Here is a 20,142-nt window from a genome sequence, read left to right as displayed (position 1 = left end):
TTTCTTTAACACTAACCCCAAATCCTGGACAGCCCCTTAAAGGGATTCTATCCTTAGAATACCCTTTTTAAACTAAATACACGTAGGAATAGCCTTAAGAAAGGCTATTCTTCTCTTACCTTTATTATTCTGATCTGCCCCGACGTTCCTGAGAAATATCTTCTTTCTTCCTTATGTAAATGAGTTTTCTCGCAGCACTGGGGGCGTTCCCTGTACTGTATGAAAACACTCCAGCGATGGCCTCTGTCTTCTTCTCTGCCTTTGTCCTCTTCTCTTCGTCCTAAAGTGCCAACTGCGCATGTCCATCGGCCATGTTCCTCTCCCGTTCGGCCATAGGAAAATGGGCAACTGCGCCGATTCTCCAAACTAGGTCATTCTATTATAATTTTGAGCTGAGTAAAACTGTTGGAAAAACCAAACAGAACTTACATTTTAAAAAAATGTTATTCTGGTTCACACTAGAGATGGACGAACCTCCCAAGATTCGCTTTGTGTTCGGGTAGCTTACGTCCCTGATTCGATTCCAATTAAACAAGTTTGGATAGAACCAGAAGTGAAAATATTGTACTCGGGGGGCCTCTTCAGAGTCCAGAAGATACTAGGCGGAGGCCCAAGGGAGGTATTAAACAGCGCTGTCCGTAGCTGGGAATCTGTTCCTTTTGGAATAGAAATACTAATTTGGCATTTAAATCCGCATCATGATTAATTAGACTTTTTAACTGAGTCATGCATGATGTTAAGGATGCTGCCCTCTATAGGGCGGCGTACAGAGTTCACTGTTCTGATAATTACATCCTGGAGAATAGATTTGCATATTTTTTTACCAACAAGATATATATTAGGCAATTTTATATACTGCATTTAATGAAACCTTTAGATCGGCAATTAGACTACACTTAGCAGCTACGATGGGACTACATGTAGCAGATGTCCTATGGCAGCTGTCACTGTAACCACAATTCATATATTGTTGTGGCCGCTGACTAGAGAGCCTGTAAGAATCAATAGGGACATTCACATATATTTATGGCCATAGCCTGTGCTCAGCATTGTATGGCTGCTGTGCGCCTTCTGATTCTGCAACACAACATATGTAGTTTCTCTGCACATTCTATACCAGTGATGGCGAACCAGAGCTCAGTGCGACAGAATTCGTAGTTACTGTAGATTATGTGGCTCTTAGGACTGGGAGGTCCTGTTAGGTCCCATGTGACCATATAGTCCTTTATTATATACAGATCACATTTCTGGATGTCACAATCTTCCTACTGGGAACTGTAACAGGACTTGCTTGGTGCAGAGATATTCATGTGGGACCTGGACAGAATAATGCGATATATACAATGACTGCCTCCATATTACTCACACTTCTATACCTTATGTGGCCGCCTGGTCTGCTGGGTAAGTTGGGATGAATTTATATTTCTTTGTGTTGTGGTTTAGGATGTATTTGGACATATACACAGCCTATATATATATATATATATATATATATATATATATATATATATATATATATATATATATATATATACTGTATATGACCCATATGACCCATATGATCATCACTAAACGTAATAAATAAACAACTTGATTTTTAATAATAATTCACTGTTTTAAGATTATCGTCTCTTTAATATATAACACATTTTTCTTCTCAGTTACATCTAATGGCTTTTGGACAGAAGATCCTGTTGCTGGCGACATCAGATTAACTCTGTTTATCCCCTCCTGATAACCAGCCATGATGTCCTTATTGTGTCCGGGTTATCTTCTCATACACGTAGTGTCCTCCTGATAACCAGCCATGATGTCCTTATTGTGGTCAGGTTATCTTCTCATACACGTAGTGTCCTCCTGATACTCAGCCATAATGTCCTTATTGTGGTCCGGTCATCTTCTCATACATGTAGTGTCCTCCTGATAACCAGCCATGATGTCCTTATTGTGGTCAGGTTATCTTCTCATACATGTAGTGTCCTCCTGATAACCAGCCATAATGTCCTTATTGTGGTCCGGTCATCTTCTCATACATGTAGTGTCCTCCTGATAACCAGCCATAATGTCCTTATTGTGGTCCGGTCATCTTCTCATACATGTAGTGTCCTCCTGATAACCAGCCATGATGTCCTTATTGTGGTCAGGTTATCTTCTCATACATGTAGTGTCCTCCTGATAACCAGCCATAATGTCCTTATTGTGGTCCGGTCATCTTCTCATACATGTAGTGTCCTCCTGATAACCAGCCATAATGTCCTTATTGTGGTCCGGTCATCTTCTCATACATGTAGTGTCCTCCTGATAACCAGCCATGATGTCCTTATTGTGGTCAGGTTATCTTCTCATACATGTAGTGTCCTCCTGATAACCAGCCATGATGTCCTTATTGTGTCCGGGTTATCTTCTCACACATGTAGTGTTCTCCTGCCTAAAACGTTGAAACAATTCTGTAGATTGGGGAACTGCTCCTGACTTTATGGACTTGACTGGCCCGTGGGACCCCCAGATATCATAAGAATGGGGATCCTGTGTAGCCTATAAGAATGGGGCCCATACACACTGCTGCTTCATTCATCTCTATGGGACTGCTGAAAAGAAGCCAAGTGACAATCCCATAGAATTGAACAGAGCATCAACCCATATGCACGACCTACTGCTTTATTTATATGGGGGAACCGGGGACTGCCAATCCCACGATCGGTGCGGGTAGGTGATTAATCGTAATGGTCAGAATAACCCTAGAATTCCAATAAACATGTCACTTACATATGATGGTCATGAAGTTCTTCTGCCCTGTTACAGGCACCACTGACCCCACCTATTGTCCTTCATCATGGATTCCTTATAATGGACACTGCTATTACTTGGATAGGTACACTAGGACTTGGAAGGAGGCCATGTTATCTTGTAGAAGCGAGGAGGGAGATCTTGCAAGTTTGCATAATATTGAAGAAGCGAGTGCTATTACCTCACAGCTTACATTTGGTGAGTATATAAAAGTGAACAGCTATTCCTCCCGACCCTCCATATATATTCAACTTGGCTGAGTTTTTGAAAAGTTTAAGATTTTTGGTAAGGAGTTAAAATGTAAATAAGACTATATAAATGTGGTATCCCCAAAATCATACCAAAATGTAGAATACACAGGACGTCATTTTGGCTGCACAGTGAATGCCGTAAAAATAAAGCCCACAAGAAAGTTGTACAAAGGCAGTTTTTCTTCAATTCCACCCAATTTAGAATTTAGTTCCAGCTTACCAGTACACTGAGTAGAACAATAAATGGTACCAATATGAAGAAAAATTTGACCCGTGAACATTCAGTCCTCACATGGCTTTGTGAACGGAAAAATAAAAAAATTTATGGGGCTTGGAAGGCGAGGAGTCAAAAACGATAATCAAAAAATGTCACTGTCAAGAAGGGGTTAAAGGTCTCTATAATGCCATGGTGGGAGTTGAATATACTTGGGGGAGGTAGTAGTTTAGGATCATTATCCATTTGTAGAAGCCATCCTCCTCCTCCTCCTCCTCCTTCCTCTCCTCTTTTCAATTTCAGCTTTTTTTTTATACATGGTGTTATGTTTGCTTTTTAGAATTTGCTGAAATGTCATTGAATCCATTCTTCTCTCTACCCGTGAAATGTTCCCTGTGCCATTGGCTGCAACACAACCATAAAGCATGATTGATCCACTCTTTGCTTAATGGTTGGAGAGATGTTCTTGTACTGAAGTTCTGTGCCCTTTTCTCTCCAAAAATACCTTCGATCATTGTGGCCAGCGACTTCTATTTCAACCTCATCGATCCACAGGATTTGTTTCCAGAATCCATCAGGCTTGTTTAGATGTTCTTTTGCAAACATGTGATGCTGAATTTTTATGGTGAGGACACAGGAGAGGTCTTCTTCTGATGACTGTTCCATGAAGGCCATATTTCTGTGGGTATTGCTGAACAGACTCCTGAGTCTGATAAATCTTCCTGAAGGTCTTTTGTGTTCAAGCAGGTTCAATCCTACAAGCAGCAGTCCCTGATATTTTTCTTGGTTTTCCAGCCCTTATCTTGACCTCCGCTCTTCCTAGTGCTGCCATTATTTAATTACATTTGGAACTGAGGAAAGGGAAACTTGAGAACGATTTGCTATCTTCTTATAGCCTTCTTCTGCTTTGTGGCCTCCACCATTTTCAGAGTGTTAGGCAGCTGCTTAGAAGAACCCATGGCTGCTGTATTTTGGCACAAGGTTAGAGGAGGCTGCATAGTTATAAAGCTGTAAACTTTGCATCACTTGTCCTTTCCTTACGATGATAGTGAACAAACCATAACCATAACTGGCTAATGAAGGTTTGAGACATTGGTCAAAGTTATCCGAGCACACAAATCTACAAGGGTTCCCAAATTTTTGCCAGGTTCTCCTTTCCCTTTTTCACTCTAAAAATGTACTCAAACATAATAATACTCTGATATTGCTTAACATTATACAACAGTTTGTTTAATCTTTAACTTTATGCCTTTTAAAGATCATTTCATCTTCAACTTGCTTAAAAGTTCGCAATACCAGTCATTTACACCAGGGGTATACAAACTTTTCCATGTCACTGTACATGGTATTTTCTTCTAAGTGATGCAGAGTATGTTTGGCTTGGGTTGAATGACTTGAAGACACCGCTATATTTTGAGTGGAGTGATGGATCCCCGGTGACATATACAACATGGCAGAGAGGAGAACCATCTCACCTCAATAATAGACAAGAGGATTGTGTGGCCTTATCCACTAAGGTAGGACATTGTGAACCTGGAGACCATGAAGATGAAGATGATGGGAACGTTCTCACCTTGTAATACATTCTTACACAGGACGGACAATGGTCAGACCAGATATGTGAGAAAAAGTTTCCATATATTTGTAAAAGAAAATCATTGCCAAATGGTCCAGAGCAAGATATCAATGTCAACCCTGGATGTGATAAGGTAAAGAACATGATATGTGGGGTTATAATATCAGGACTGCCCCTATCCATATGGCCTATTAGGGTAATTGGGCATCATAAGAGATCATGTCTGTCCTTGGTAGACTTAGTCCATTCATTTATTATACAGACAACCATTAGAGGTTAGAAAATTCCCTTTAAGAATTTGGGGAGTCAATAGAAATAAATAATGATGTCACCCAATTGCATTAAATGGATTTCTTATTGATCTCTCTGTCACCAGGGCTGGAGGAGACACAGCGAATACTGCTATGTAATAGGGGAATCTCCTGGTACATTTACAGAAGCGAGCAGCACATGTAATAATAATGGAGCCTTCCTGCTGACTGTAGAAGACAGGTGATTATTACTTATACATAGTACGGGCTAGTTATGGTCATGTGGTTAGCAGGGGCTTGTTATGTTAATTATATCGCTGTAAGATGGGACAACCATAATACTTTGAAATTCCATGGCAAATTTGAAATACAAAAGATCACGACTACAAGTCCCCTAAGGCTTTCATATCACCTCCTCCAAAAATTACACACCATATTTTCATTATTTGATTAAAACATTTTTATTTAAGCCCATTAGAAAGTTGTGCAAATGCAGTTTTTTCCTAATTCCACCCCATTCTGAATTTTTTTTCCAGCTTCGCTGTATATCTTACAGAATAGTAGATGGTACAGAGTAAAAAAATAAAAATAGAAAAAAAAAATGGCTGCAGAGTAAGGAGTTAAAAGGTTCCCTATAATAAGGGTATCGTTTTCAAAAAGTTTATTAGATATTAAAGGGGTATTCCCACGTCGCATACTCACCAGTCTTCACTGCTGTAAAATCTTCTTTCTTCCTGGTTTCTTGGGACATTTGGTGGGCATGGTTTAATATGCAACCTGCCGTTTAGCTCCGCCCCCAAATTAGTGTGTAGCTCCGCCCACTGCATAGTGTGATCCTATGGGGCGGCTGAAGGGCCTGTGATGTCATCAAAGGTTCTCAAACAACACTATATGCACAATATTGGACTATGAAGTACAGGCAGGAGCAACTCCATTCTGTGTGACATACAGAGACTGCCTGTCATTGTCATAATGAACACAATTGAATTAGCAAGCCTGATAAATGGGAGAACAGAAGTTCAGAAAGGAAAGCAGCTCCCCTGCACTTAGCCCCTCCTCCCTCCCCCCTGAGAGCAGCAGATACATCACTTGACTTTTGAGCAGATAAGTCAGGGCTGTGTCAACAATGAATTGAATAAAGTAAGATAATGGACAAACAAAGCAGTTTTGCTGAAGCATTGTATTTAGGAAAAGTCTTACAGGTATAGACAGGATCATTATGATGAGACAACCCTTTTGGGCCTCCTGCATGACTGCCGCTATCCTGTCCTGCATACCAGCAATATGTTCAATAACACTTTTGTGGGGGGTGGGTTCTTGCTCCCACATCTCTTTGGCGATGTCCAAGAGACCCCTAGGATGTCTGCCTTAAAACCAACTTGAAAGGGGAAAACCCAGTGGAAGCCTGCGGTACCTCACAGATGGAAAACATCAAATACGGCAACAAGACATCCCAGTCTTTTCCATCCTTGCTGACCACCTTTTTCAGCATATTTTTTAAGGTTTTGTTAAACCTGCAAGGGCTGGGGCCCTGGGCAATTACACAGTCCCCCCCCCCCCCAACACCGGCCCTACATGGGGGCATGCAACTGATACTCCGGGCACGTTTCACAAAACACTTTAACCTCATGATACACCCCTGGCCAATAAAAATGCTGCAATATGCAGTCCAGCGTTTTTGTGGCACCTAGGTGACCCCCTAGCACATGTTTATGTGCCAACTCCAGCACCGTCTGGCGATAAGGCTAGGGTACCAGTAATTGCTTTAAGGTCTCACCTCGCACCCTGTCAACTCGGTATAACAACTCCTGGTTGACAACCATGCGGGGGAACACCTCATCAGTGCCTGGGCGCTGAAACACACCATTGATAACAATAACATTTTCCCAGGCCCTTTGCAGAGTGGGATCCTGGTGTTGTGCAGTACCAAAGTTATCATGAGACACTTTCAAATCTGACATCTGAAGTTAAGTACCAGCCTCCTCGGCTTCACCTGCCATTACCCCTAGGGGAGACATAGAGCCACAATCCTCTTTTACCATGGTCACCCCTACGGCAGGAACCCTAGAGTCCTGGTCACTAGGTTCATGCTCAAGGACCTGACCAGACAACACTTGTGGTATTCTTGGGGCTGTATGCTCTGACCTTTGCTTTCCCCGCCACAATAGTCCAAAATAGGGGAAAGTCCCGTCCCAGAATGAGGTCATGGGGCAAGTTCTTAGCAACCCCTACCTAATGTCGGCTTTCTCCACAGGGGGTCTGGATGGAGATAATCATAGTTGGGTAGTCCCTTATTTCTCCATGTATACATAGTACCCCAACTGTGCGTCCGGTGACAGTCCCGTGGTCAACATAGCTCCCATTAACAAGGGTCACCTGACTGCCAGAATCCAGTAGTGCCACCACTAAGCACCCAGCCATGGTCACTTGGCACAGGTGGCGCTCATCAGCAATGTCTGGGGTGGCGGCAGTGTAGACAGGGACAGCATAGAGGGACACCCTCTGGCACAGGCTTCAGTCCATGAGCTCAGAGGCACGGGGACAATTAGCCGCAATATGGCCCGGCTCCTGGCACTGCCAGCAGATGACAGTCCTTCTCCCCTGGGTCACTACCTTTTCCTGGGGATCCTGAGATAAATTGGCCCTCTGGGCCTTGGGAGTTTGTGGGATTTGAGGGCGCCCCTTCCCAAGGGACTGTGTAGCACAGTATCGCTCCACCAACCCCATGAATGCATTGGTGTTTCTTGAGTCACCATGCCCCACCCACCTCTGGATCTTACCCGGTAAAGACCTCAGGTACCGGTCTATGACAACCCACTCCACACTCTGCGCTGGGGTCAATGTCTCTGGCTAGAGCCACTTTCGGACAAGTTGTACAAGGTGGTGCATTTGTGTCCTTGGTGGTAACGCCTCCTGGTATTCCCAATCATGGACTCTTTAAGCCCTGACATTCTGGTCCACACCCAGTCGGGCCAGGATCTCTGCCTTCACGTGCTGGTAATCACATGCATCCTGTTCACTCAGGTCAAAATAAGCTTGATGGGGCTCAGCAATTAAGAAAGGAGCCAACACCTCTGTCCAGAGCTGTGGTGAAAGCCTGTCTCGGGTGGCCACTCTTTCAAACCCAGTCAGATAGGCCTCTATGTCGTCCTCTGACGTCATCTTGGTCAGCACTTTACAGACCTCTTTTCTGGCATCCCGCTCTGGCTTTGCTGGGTCGGCCTTATGCTGAGCAGCCGACAACATGAACATCTGCTTGGCCAAAAGACGGTTGGTCTCCTGTTGCGCTGCATTAGCCTCTTCATGTCTCTGCTGATGATTAGCCAGTATCAGCTGTTTCACAATCTCCTCCATAGCTGTGGCTTTCTATCTCAGCTTGTGTATATCTCACTGCACTTATGACCGCATCCGAAGCACCATATGTGGGGAACCACCCAGGTAGATGCTTGTAGCAGTGCAGGAAACAGGGACACAGACACTGGATTGCACACAAGTTCAGGCTTTATTCACATGTAACGCATACACTGCTTTTGCAAAGCCACAGGATAAACAAAAAGCAAAAACAAACTCCTTCTCAGCTGAGAAAACTAACTTAAACGTAAGGAAACTATTCCCTGACTATACAGGAGACACTGAGTACTGGCTCCCACCATCGGGGAACCGGGAAATGCGGTTTTTACTGCAACATCTTCTTTATTATTTTTCCTTATCCTCTCCTGATGAGAATATGTAATCGAAACGTGTAGAGAGATTAATTATTTACAGCATATCTAGTGTGAACCCTATAGAATGGCATATTTATCAAGTGGACAGGGACACTAGTTATATGTTTAGGTGTCAGGTTAACTTTGCTATTGAGTGGACGCTTTAGGGCAGTGTGAACAGCATCAAAACAGTAGGAGGGAAGAAGGTATTTATTCTATACAACATTGTTATCAGCTACAGTATCAGTGAGATTATCATCATCTAGGCACCTATTTAGTGCTAACCGTCACCTGTCAAGTTGTGATTATCACTCCCCTAAGCTGAACTACCCTGCAGTATCTAGGAACATTGCAAAAAAGCTATATCTCTATAGTGTTCCCTACTTTTCTTATTGAGTTATGTATTCTAATTTTAGCCCTAGCTATACCGTTGAAAGATTTTAGCTGACCATATTTGACATTAAAAGTTATGTTTTATGCTAAGTGTTGTTTGTTATAATCCTCACACTCAGACTGTTATTAGGGCCTGATTAGTCAGCTGACCTCCCTGGTGTGAGTCTTTACCAAAGACCCTTTAGCTGCCTGGCTGGGACATACCTGTCTTCCCAGACCACACCCTTCACTCTCTCACAACAGCCTGATACAAAACACAACTCTGATAACTGCATTGTAACTGGCAATACACCTCTGTGTCCACCACATGACCAGTAGCAATGAAATCTCCTATGGAATGACAACAAGCAGAGATCCTGAAAACCCTGATTTTTATACCAAAATCTACAAGAAACTTACTAAATTTTTTGTCTGAAGCTAAATATAAATGTGACATGATATTGGCTTTCTGCAGATCTGAACAGGCCTATATAACAAGTCTGATCGGGTTTAGACCAGAGAAATATTTCTGGACAGGGCTCTCAGATACTGAGGATAGGAACACTTTCACATGGGCCAACGAGGAAGAAGTTTTATACACGCACTGGAACGCAGACATGCCAGGTAAGTCCATTGTCCATTCTTATCATGGTCTCTGCTCATGGAGATATAACATATGTCACCTCCATCTGCTGTTCTACCAACCAAAATGGTGTGAACCAGATCTCAGACTACATGGGATTTTGGCCAAAATTACATTACAGTGAAAGTAAATGAAGTAGATCATAGATCTTTGTACAACCTGTAGTCTGTAGGGATAGCGATTGGTACCGATCAGTCAGAATACCAGTGACTGGTGGATATTTCCTGTGTGTTGAAGCTGGTCCAAGAAGTACAGACTAGAGAGGGCCTAGGCATTGCTGCAATGGGGTCGGGAGAGATTGTTGAGGTGAACAGTCTTTTTTTTTTTTTAATTTTTAAGCCTATTCTGGGCACACTTTGACCAATTTCTTTCCTTCTGGAAAAACCTTTTAAAGAGTTGTTCTATCTGGACAATCTCTTTGGCTATACATTACCATTGTCACATACAGTGGTGGCCAAAAGTATTGACCTCCCCTGCAGTTCTGTCAGATAATACTCGTGTTTTTCCAGAAAATGATTACAAGCACAAACTCTTTGGTATTAATATCTTCATTTATTTTGCTTGCAATGAAAAAACACAAAAGAGAATGAAAAAAAAAGTCAAATCATTGATCATTTTACACAAAACTCCAAAAATGGTGCGGACAGAAGTATTGGCGCCCTCAGCCTAATACTTGGTAGCACAACCTTTAGACACAATAACTGCGCACAACCGCTTCCAGTAACCAGCAATGAGTTTCTTACAAGGCTCTGCTGGAATCTTAGACCATTCTTCTTTGGCAAACTGCTCCAGGTCCCCCCTGAGATGTGAAGGGGGCCTTCTCCAAACTGCCATCAAGAGATCTCTCCTCCCCCACAGGTGTTCTATGGGATTCAGGTTTGGACTCATTGCTGCCACTCTACAAGTCTCCAGGGCTTTCTCTCAAACCATTTTCTAGTGCTGACCTGAAGTGTGTTTTGGGTCCTTGTCCTGCTGGAAGACCCCTGACCTCTGAGGGAGACCCAGCTTTCTCACACTGGGCCCTACATTATGCTGCACAATGTGTTGGTCGTCTTCAGACTTCATAATGCCATGCACACGGTCAAGCAGTCCAGAGCCAGAGGCAGCAAAGCAACCCCAAACCATCAGGGACCCTCCGCCATGTCTGACTGTAGGGGGCGTCTTCTTCTCTTTGAAGGCCTCTTTTTTTCCTGTAAACTCTATGTTGAGGCCTTTTCCTACTTTTGTCTCATCTGACCAGAGAACATTCTTCCAAAAGGTTTTTGGCTTTTTCAGGTAAGTTTTGGCAAACTCCAGCCTGGCTTATGTCTCTGGGTAAGAAGTGGGGTCTTCCTGGGTCTCCTACTATACAGTCCCTTCTCATTCAGACGCTGACACTGGATAGTACGGGGTGACACTGTTGTACCCTCGGACTGCAGGGCAGCTTGAACTTGTTTGGATGTTAGTCGAGGTTCTTTATCCACCATCCGCACAATCTTGCGTTGAAATCTCTCGTCATTTTTCTTTTCCGTCCACATCTAGGGAGGTTAGCCACAGTGCCATGGGCTTTACACTTCTTGATGACACTGCGCACGGTAGACACAGGAACATTCAGGTCTTTGGAGATGGACTTGTAGACTTGAGATTGCTCATGCTTCCTCACAATTTTGCTTCTCAAGTCCTCAGACACTTCTTTGGTCTTTCTTTTCTCCATGCTCAATGTGGTACACACAAGGACACAGGACAGAGGTTGAGTCAACTTTAATTCATTTCAACTGGCTGCAAGTGTGATTTAGTTATTGCCACCACCTGTTAGGTGTCTCAGGTAAGTAACAGGTGCTGTTAATTACACAAATTAGAGAAGCATCACATGATTTTCCAAACAGTGCCAATACTTTTGTCCACCCCCTTTTTTATGTTTGCTGTGGAATTATATCCAATTTGGCTTTTTGACAATTCTTTTTGTGGTTTTCCATTGAAGACAAATTAAATGAAGATAATACGAAAGAATTTGTGATTGTAATCATTTTCTGGAAGAAAACAAGTATTATCTGACAGAACTGCAGGGGTGCCAATACTTTTGGCCAACACTGTAGATGAGTTTCCGGAGATTCTTCTTCTGTCATGCTGTGGTGCAGAGACCTGAGCAGCCGGTGAGGGTTCAGAGAGATATTACTATTGGTTATTTTTTATGCCATACTGATCATTATTAAAGACAAAATTATTCCTCTGGACAATCCCTTTAATTATATTTCAAAGGCAGAAGACAGGGCTGTGTTGCTATGACAAGTGGAAACAAAGCTGGATTATGGGAAGTTATAAACTGTGAAGAAAAAGCAAAGTATTTGTGCAAGAAGTGGGCTCAAGGAGTGATACCACCACCCCTCCCGATAAAAACACCAGAACCAACATGTCCAAGTGATTGGACTCCATCAGACCATTCCTGTTTCATGGTAAGTGTGAGGATGGAGGCTCATGGTCGCCAGCATCCCATTCTTCCCAGCGGTCACATACATGAGATCACTTACAGGTTCCACAATGCTCCTCCTCATCCCTGCTACCTTGATTGTCCTTCCTCTTCTCTCCATAGGTTACTAGCTTGTTAGTGTCATTTTTGGGCTATTCCTTTACCTGTGTTGGACCCCAGCTTGTTATCTGATCTCATCTCTGTCTGATGTTGTATAGCTGCATAACTGTATCTGACCTTGGTCTGTTCTTGACCTTCGAACCTGTTCTACCTGCCCCCACCTATTCCTGACCTCTGACTACTCACTAACTCTGCCAGCCCTGACCTCAACCTGTACTGAAACTATTGTCTTTCCTGAACTCTTAGTGTTGTTCATCAATGTCTGTTGACCCATTTGGGTTAGCCATTACTTACACCAGGACTAGACCTAAAATCTTGGTGGTTCTCCGTAGTGACGTGGTGAAAACTGGGCAACCACATTGACAACATCCTCAAAACTAAACCAGTGATTTGACTACCCAACATTTCAAAACAGCCCTTTGGGCATATGCTTGGCTGGTGTAACATGTTTAACTGTAGTAAATTATTATACTCTGGGGTCTATTATACTCACCTTCATTCACTGAGCGTCACAATCAGATTGAGAGATATTTTTGGAAAGCACAAGGAGGCCCAAAAGAGTTAACCACTTCCGGACCGCCCATAGACTATATACGTCCGAGAAGTGGTTGCCTAGTTCTGACAGGACGTACCTGTACGTCCAAGTCAGAACACAGCAGCTGCATGGAGATCGTGCAGCTGCTTTCAATAGGAGCCGGCTGTAACTTCAGCCGGAGCTCCCAGAGAGAAGATAGGGCAGATTTATTACCTCCCCTGCCTTCTCGATCGCTGTGTATACAGCGCTCAATGAGCGCTGTATACACAGCTATGGACGCAGCCATAATTCAGCTGCCCTCTGACCCGGCGGACACGTGATCCACGGGGAGCAGAGTCTTACCAGAGCTGCTGGGTCCTACAGGACTCAGATCAGCTCTGCATACTGTGTATACAGTGTGCAGGAGGCTGAATTCCTCCTGTAACTGAGATTAAATGTAGCAGCCCCAGTTATAGGAGAAATCAGCCTCCAGTACAAAAAAAATAAGTCATCAGATGTCCCCAAAGGTCTCTTATCACCTTATGGGGACACAATCTGGAAAAAAAATCAAATAAAAATATAATAAAAAAGTTTTTAAAAAATGTAAATAAAATAATAATAAAAAATAAATAAATATTACGCTAATAAAACGCCGTTATTAAAGGTTATAGCCACACCCCCGACGACACCATACAAAATAAAAATTACCGTAACGGAGAGGAAAAACTATGTTATAAAGTTTTTCAGTGACACTTTGTGTTATTAAATTTAAAAAAAAATAAAATTGAAAACCAGACACAATTTCCCTCCTATTTTGTTTATATTTTCCCAGATATAAAAAAAATTAAAACACATTCTGAAATAAAGATAACATAAAAATAAAGCCCTATGTGTCCCCGAAAAAAGACGCAAAAATTAGTTGACTGAGACATACGGGAAAAATGTTACAGCCCTCAAAACCGCACATACATAATAAACCTAAAATGTGTCTGGTCCTGGACCACAAATTGTCCCGGTACTGAAGTGGTTAAGGGAAGGTGAGTATGAAGGTGAGCCTGCGCCTATTATACTCTGGTGTATGAAGAGACCCCGATCATAATAATGTCCCTTCTGGTTCTATCCAAACTTGTTTATCCTGAAATGAATCTTGGAAGGTTTGGCCATTTCTAGTGTGAACCAGTTTAACAATTTTTTTTATATAAAATCTGTTTTGCTTTTTTTTTTTTTTTTTTAATGTCGATTGTGAGTCCCACGTAGAGCTCACAATGTACATTTTTCCCTATCAGTATGTCTTTTTTGGAATATGGGATGGAAATCCATGCAAACACGGGGAGAACATACAAACTCCTTGCAGATGGTTCTGTTTTGCTTTTTTGAACAGTTTTACTCATCTGAAAATTATGATAAAAAAACCTGGTTGGAAGCAAGAGATTTTTGCAGGGCCATTGGAGGTGACTTACCTAGTGTCACCAGCAAGAACAAGGAGCAGGTATTGGAAACACTGATAAGGTAAGATATCTTGCTACGTGTTATACCATAGCCAAAGATGAGAATGCAACGGTGGTTGGGTGGTGTGCACCGTTCCATTAATCTCAGTGATAGCCAAGCACTGTACTTCGCTCAGTTATCTCCAGCACTTCCATAGAGATGAATGGAGAAGCTCACACACTTCTCAAGCACAGTGTATAACAGTATAAAAGTGTAGAAAACTGTCAGGGTTCCTAGGAACCTATCTATAAAACATAGTGTATAACACTGTCAGGACTCCTAGGAACCTATCTATAATACATAGTGTATAACACTGTCAGGGCTCCTAGGAACCTCTCTATAAAACATAGTGTATAACACTGTCAGGACTCCTAGGAACCTATCTATAAAACATAGTGTATAACACTGTCAGGACTCCTAGGAACCTATCTATAACACATAATGTATAACACTGTCAGGGCTCCTAGGAACCTATCTATAACACATAATGTATAACACTGTCAGGGCTCCTAGGAACCTATCTATAATACATCGTGTATAACACTGTCAGGGCTCCTAGGAACCTATCTATAAAACATAGTGTATAACACTGTCAGGACTCCTAGGAACCTATCTATAACACATAATGTATAACACTGTCAGGGCTCCTAGGAACCTATCTATAACACATAATGTATAACACTGTCAGGGCTCCTAGGAACCTATCTATAATACATCGTGTATAACACTGTCAGGGCTCCTAGGAACCTATCTATAACACATAATGTATAACACTGTCAGGGCTCCTAGGAACCTATCTATAATACATCGTGTATAACACTGTCAGGGCTCCTAGGAACCTATCTATAAAACATAGTGTATAACACTGTCAGGGCTCCTAGTAACCTCTCTATAAAACATAGTGTATAACACTGTCAGGGCTCCTAGGAACCTATCTATAATACATAGTGTATAACACTGTCAGGGCTCCTAGGAACCTATCTATAAAACAGTGTATAACACTGTCAGGGCTCCTAGGAACCGATCTATAAAACAGTGTATAACACTGTCAGGGCTCCTATCTATAAAACATATTATAGAATACTGTGTATACTTGTTGCTGTCAGCTACATGAAAAGTGATGAGGAATTGGCTTGTCAAAAACAAAAACAAACAACAAAAATAATCCTGTGATGGGATGTGAAATCAATATATATATTTTTTTTTTAATATCATCACTGTTGTTCCATCAATGTGCTGTAGTGGAATGTGATTACGCACTAGACCGCAGCACATGTCTGCCCAAATGATATTAGCTGTGGCAATATGAGTGGCAGTGCAGTAGAACTAATATGATGGACCAGGCCGCAGGATATATGTCTACTTTAGTGGTGGTAGGCACTAAGCACCACTGCCATCCACTACTCATCCCTCTGTTTGATGCTGTGTAAGCGGCGGCACATACAGCCTACCATGTGTGCCAGTGTATGAGCGGTCCCAGGGGTCTGCCATGGTTGGTGTTCTTATATAGTCCTATATGACATCACCACTCTAAGGTCCACCTACCACTGTATTCCTTAGTCTAACACATGGAGGTAGCCATTTTCTTACAGTGTAGCCATTTTGTTCATCTTAAGAGAATTGGCATTTCTTTGTTTTTGCTAAAGAACAAACAATTTGCAAAATTTTGGACAAACTTGGCATGTCAGGAACCGATTCCCCCATCTCTAATACAGACCAAGAAATGTCTGATTTTAGTTAGAATCACATACAGGATAGATCATCGCCGTGTATTCATTTATTCATATTTTTTACATAAGATCACGTGGCATCTACCGTATGGAAACCTGGATTGGTCTAGTGAAGGGTAATCCTGATGAAGGCTTCACGTGGTCAGACGGCTCATCTGTAAGTAATGTCTTGTGTGTTATAAAAAAACAAAAGAGTAGAAAAGAGAAATTTATTATTAGCCATTTCATGATATTTTTCTTTCTCTTCGTTAGTTGAGTTACGAAAACTGGGCCGATGGGCGACCTGAGAACGACACTAGAGAGGAGACTTGTTGGACACTGGGAGGTTATCCCGAAATGATGTGGATTGGTCTACATTGCGATATTTCATTGGAATGGATTTTTGAACTAAAAAAAGGTACAAACATATTAAAAGTAAGGAAAACATCCACCTACAGATACAATGGCTAGTGTAACTACGTGGCAAGCTGAGGTTTCAGTGTGGAAACACAATGCATTATTAAAGGGAGTCTGTCAGCACACAACGCAGTATCAGACTAATGACAGTATCTTTCAGAGCTGTTTCTACACTTTCCAAAGATGTCTTTCTTATTCTGCACTGGATGGCATCCGTGCACAGGTATCTGTCCTGGACAGGGCGACTTGCATGTGGTACAGCATATAATACAGACTAGTGGCACTTAGTTGTGGCACTTATCTATACAGACTGTGGGGGGGTCCCCCGTGGGGTGTCTGTACCACATGGTGAGGACCACTGGCTTAGAGCAGGTAGGCAGGAAAGTAATAGTCTATAGTACTGAGTGGAGACTCACCCCATATAGCGCCACTATACAAACTGATACAGATTCTCACACATTCACTCTTTCTTCTTGTATCTAGGAGCAGAATTAAAGGAAGAACCAGAACCTACCAGTAAGTAATATATTTCTTATTCTTTTTGAGGGTATTTTCACGGATTTCACCTCAAAATCAGCAGCAGATTCTTCCTGTCATTGTCTCCAATGGGAGAGAGATCAAAGCAGGACACAGAAAGTATAAGCCTCCTGCTCCATCTCACCAGACTCATCTGGACCTATTCAGTAGTGGAAAGTCATGGAGGAATGACAACGCTCTGGTTTGGATTTCTGGTGTGGGAGAACGGAGGAGCAAAAATGAAGAGAAATTTCAGGAGGATGGCCGTCTCCAATTCAACTTCATTTCCTGCCATGTGAACAGTCACTAAGTGTAGACTAACCTGGTCAACCAAAATATACAACACAAAAACAGGCTAGACCCCTAAATTATTGCGAATTCCAGACCGGATCCAGAAAACTAATAAGGACCACAAGGGCTCCTGGATACAGAACTGTTAAAGGGAGTGTCACTAAAACAGCATATCACCCCAGCCCTGCAGATAGATAGGTTAGTGTCACCAGACCCCAGCATATCACCCCAGCCCTGCAGATAGATAGGTTACTGTCACCAGACCCAGCATATCACCCCAGCCCTGCAGATAGATAGGTTAGTGTCACCAGAACCAGCATATCACCCCAGCCCTGCAGATAGATAGGTTAGTGTCACCAGAACCAGCATATCACCCCAGCCCTGCAGATAGATAGGTTACTGTCACCAGACCCAGCATATCACCCCAGCCCTGCAGATAGATAGGTTAGTGTCACCAGACCCCAGCATATCACCCCAGCCCTGCAGATAGATAGGTTACTGTCACCAGACCCCACTATATCACCCCAGTCCTGCAGATAGATAGGTTAGTGTCACCAGAACCAGCATATCACCCCAGCCCTGCAGATAGATAGGCTAGTGTCACCAGACCCAGCATATCACCCCAGCCCTGCAGATAGATAGGTTAGTGTCACCAGAACCAGCATATCACCCCAGCCCTGCAGATAGATAGGTTAGTGTCACCAGAACCAGCATATCACCCCAGCCCTGCAGATAGATAGGTTAGTGTCACCAGAACCAGCATATCACCCCAGCCCTGCAGATAGATAGGTTAGGGTCACCAGAACCAGCATATCACCCCAGCCCTGCAGATAGATAGGTTAGTGTCACCAGAACCAGCATATCACCCCAGCCCTGCAGATAGATAGGTTAGGGTCACCAGACCCAGCATATCACCCCAGCCCTGCAGATAGATAGGCTAGTGTCACCAGACCCAGCATATCACCCCAGTCCTGCAGATAGATAGGTTAGTGTCACCAGACCCAGCATATCACCCCAGCCCTGCAGATAGATAGGTTAGTGTCACCAGAACCAGCATATCACCCCAGCCCTGCAGATAGATAGGTTAGTGTCACCAGAACCAGCATATCACCCCAGCCCTGCAGATAGATAGGTTAGGGTCACCAGAACCAGCATATCACCCCAGCCCTGCAGATAGATAGGTTAGTGTCACCAGAACCAGCATATCACCCCAGCCCTGCAGATAGATAGGTTAGGGTCACCAGAACCAGCATATCACCCCAGCCCTGCAGATAGATAGGTTAGTGTCACCAGAACCAGCATATCACCCCAGCCCTGCAGATAGATAGGTTAGGGTCACCAGACCCAGCATATCACCCCAGCCCTGCAGATAGATAGGCTAGTGTCACCAGACCCAGCATATCACCCCAGTCCTGCAGATAGATAGGTTAGTGTCACCAGAACCAGCATATCACCCCAGCCCTGCAGATAGATAGGTTAGGGTCCCCTGAATCAAACAGTTTTTCCCTAGTTTTTGCCCCTGTTGCCGAGATATCACTATTATATCAATATACAAATGAGCTCTTTGGAGCAGCGGTAACTCCCTTGTTGCTCCAAGAGTTCATTTGCATATTGATAAAAAGAGTGATGTCTCAGGGATGTTATGCTTTGCTCTAGTAACAGATTCCCGTTATGGAGAACTACCACCCCAAAGGGATATCTGGCAATAAGTGGTTTCTCCAAACATGTTGTCTTTGTACACAGTGAGACCTAAAAATGTTAGAAGACACTTAGTATGTACCACAATCCATTTCTCCATGTGCCGCCATACTGCTTTAATTTACATTTGTGCATTATTTGTGACAATCTATCTTGTACATTATAACATGATATTTGTATCTCCTTTATATCACAGAATATGAAGTTACAAGTGATGGTTGGCTGATCTACAATGGCAACCAATACTATGTTAGTGAGGATGAAGAGCCGATGGAGGATGCACTAGAATTTTGTAAACAAAATTTTTCCCATCTTGTCACCATTAACAGTGAATCTGAGAGGAGATTCCTCTGGAAATACGTAAGTGCGAATACAAATATTCTTGTTGTTTTAGGCTCAGTCGTCCACAGTGACTTTTACTCACATAACATTTGTAGTAAGATGGTGGCCATGATGGAGTTACACTTGTTGAGCAGACTTTGAGGTCACACAACCATAACCAATAATTGTACTGAGATACCTCAGAAGTCTTCACGGATTCTCTAGTTTCTACTAAATAAAGCATATACAGAGTTTGTCACCAGAACCCAGCATGTCAACCCAACCCTTAAAGAGATTGTTGAGGATTAGGCCGGAGAAGGTGAAAAAACAAAACAAGAACATTTTCGCCTGTCCTCATTGCTCTGGTGTCTCAAGTCTTGTGAGGTCATTTGAGGCAGGGACTTCAGCTGGAAAACAAAGTACGGGAGCATCAGGACTGTGGAGGGTCTGGCCGCTGGGGTTGGTTTGGACGTTAGTGGAGGGTCAAGGGGGCTGGGATTAGAGGGGTCTCCTGTGCTGGGTCAGATTGTGGGTCTGTTGCAGCACCTTGTGGGTGAGCAGCCGGGGCAGGTGGGCCCTGCATCGGTGCCAGTAGCAGAAGTGGCGTCTGGTTGGCTGCCCGCGGCTGTGGTGAGTGCATGGTTGAGATCCCGGTGGTGGGGGATGCTTACCCTAGTAGGTCTGGTTCAGCAGCTAAGGAGAAGGAGAAGTCTGTGGTATGGTTGGATGACAGGGCTAAGGGAGAGGTATATGCTTGCTTCAAGGGTCTGCTGGAGACGCACTTGAAGCAGGATGTTCTGGGCAAAATGTGGAAGGGGGAGTAT

General features: G+C 43.2%; 1 pseudogene; it reads left to right on the top strand.

Annotated features, from left to right (window-relative positions):
• Positions 1-2,771: 2,771 nt before the first annotated feature.
• Positions 2,772-20,142, top strand: part of LOC142201102 (macrophage mannose receptor 1-like) — a 50,606-nt pseudogene continuing 33,235 nt past the window's right edge.

The sequence above is a fragment of the Leptodactylus fuscus genome, chromosome 4, assembly GCF_031893055.1.
Source record: "Leptodactylus fuscus isolate aLepFus1 chromosome 4, aLepFus1.hap2, whole genome shotgun sequence".
NCBI lineage: Eukaryota > Metazoa > Chordata > Amphibia > Anura > Leptodactylidae > Leptodactylus > Leptodactylus fuscus.
The sequence above is the reverse complement of the archived record's forward strand: the minus strand, read 5'-3'. Positions and strand labels throughout refer to the sequence as shown.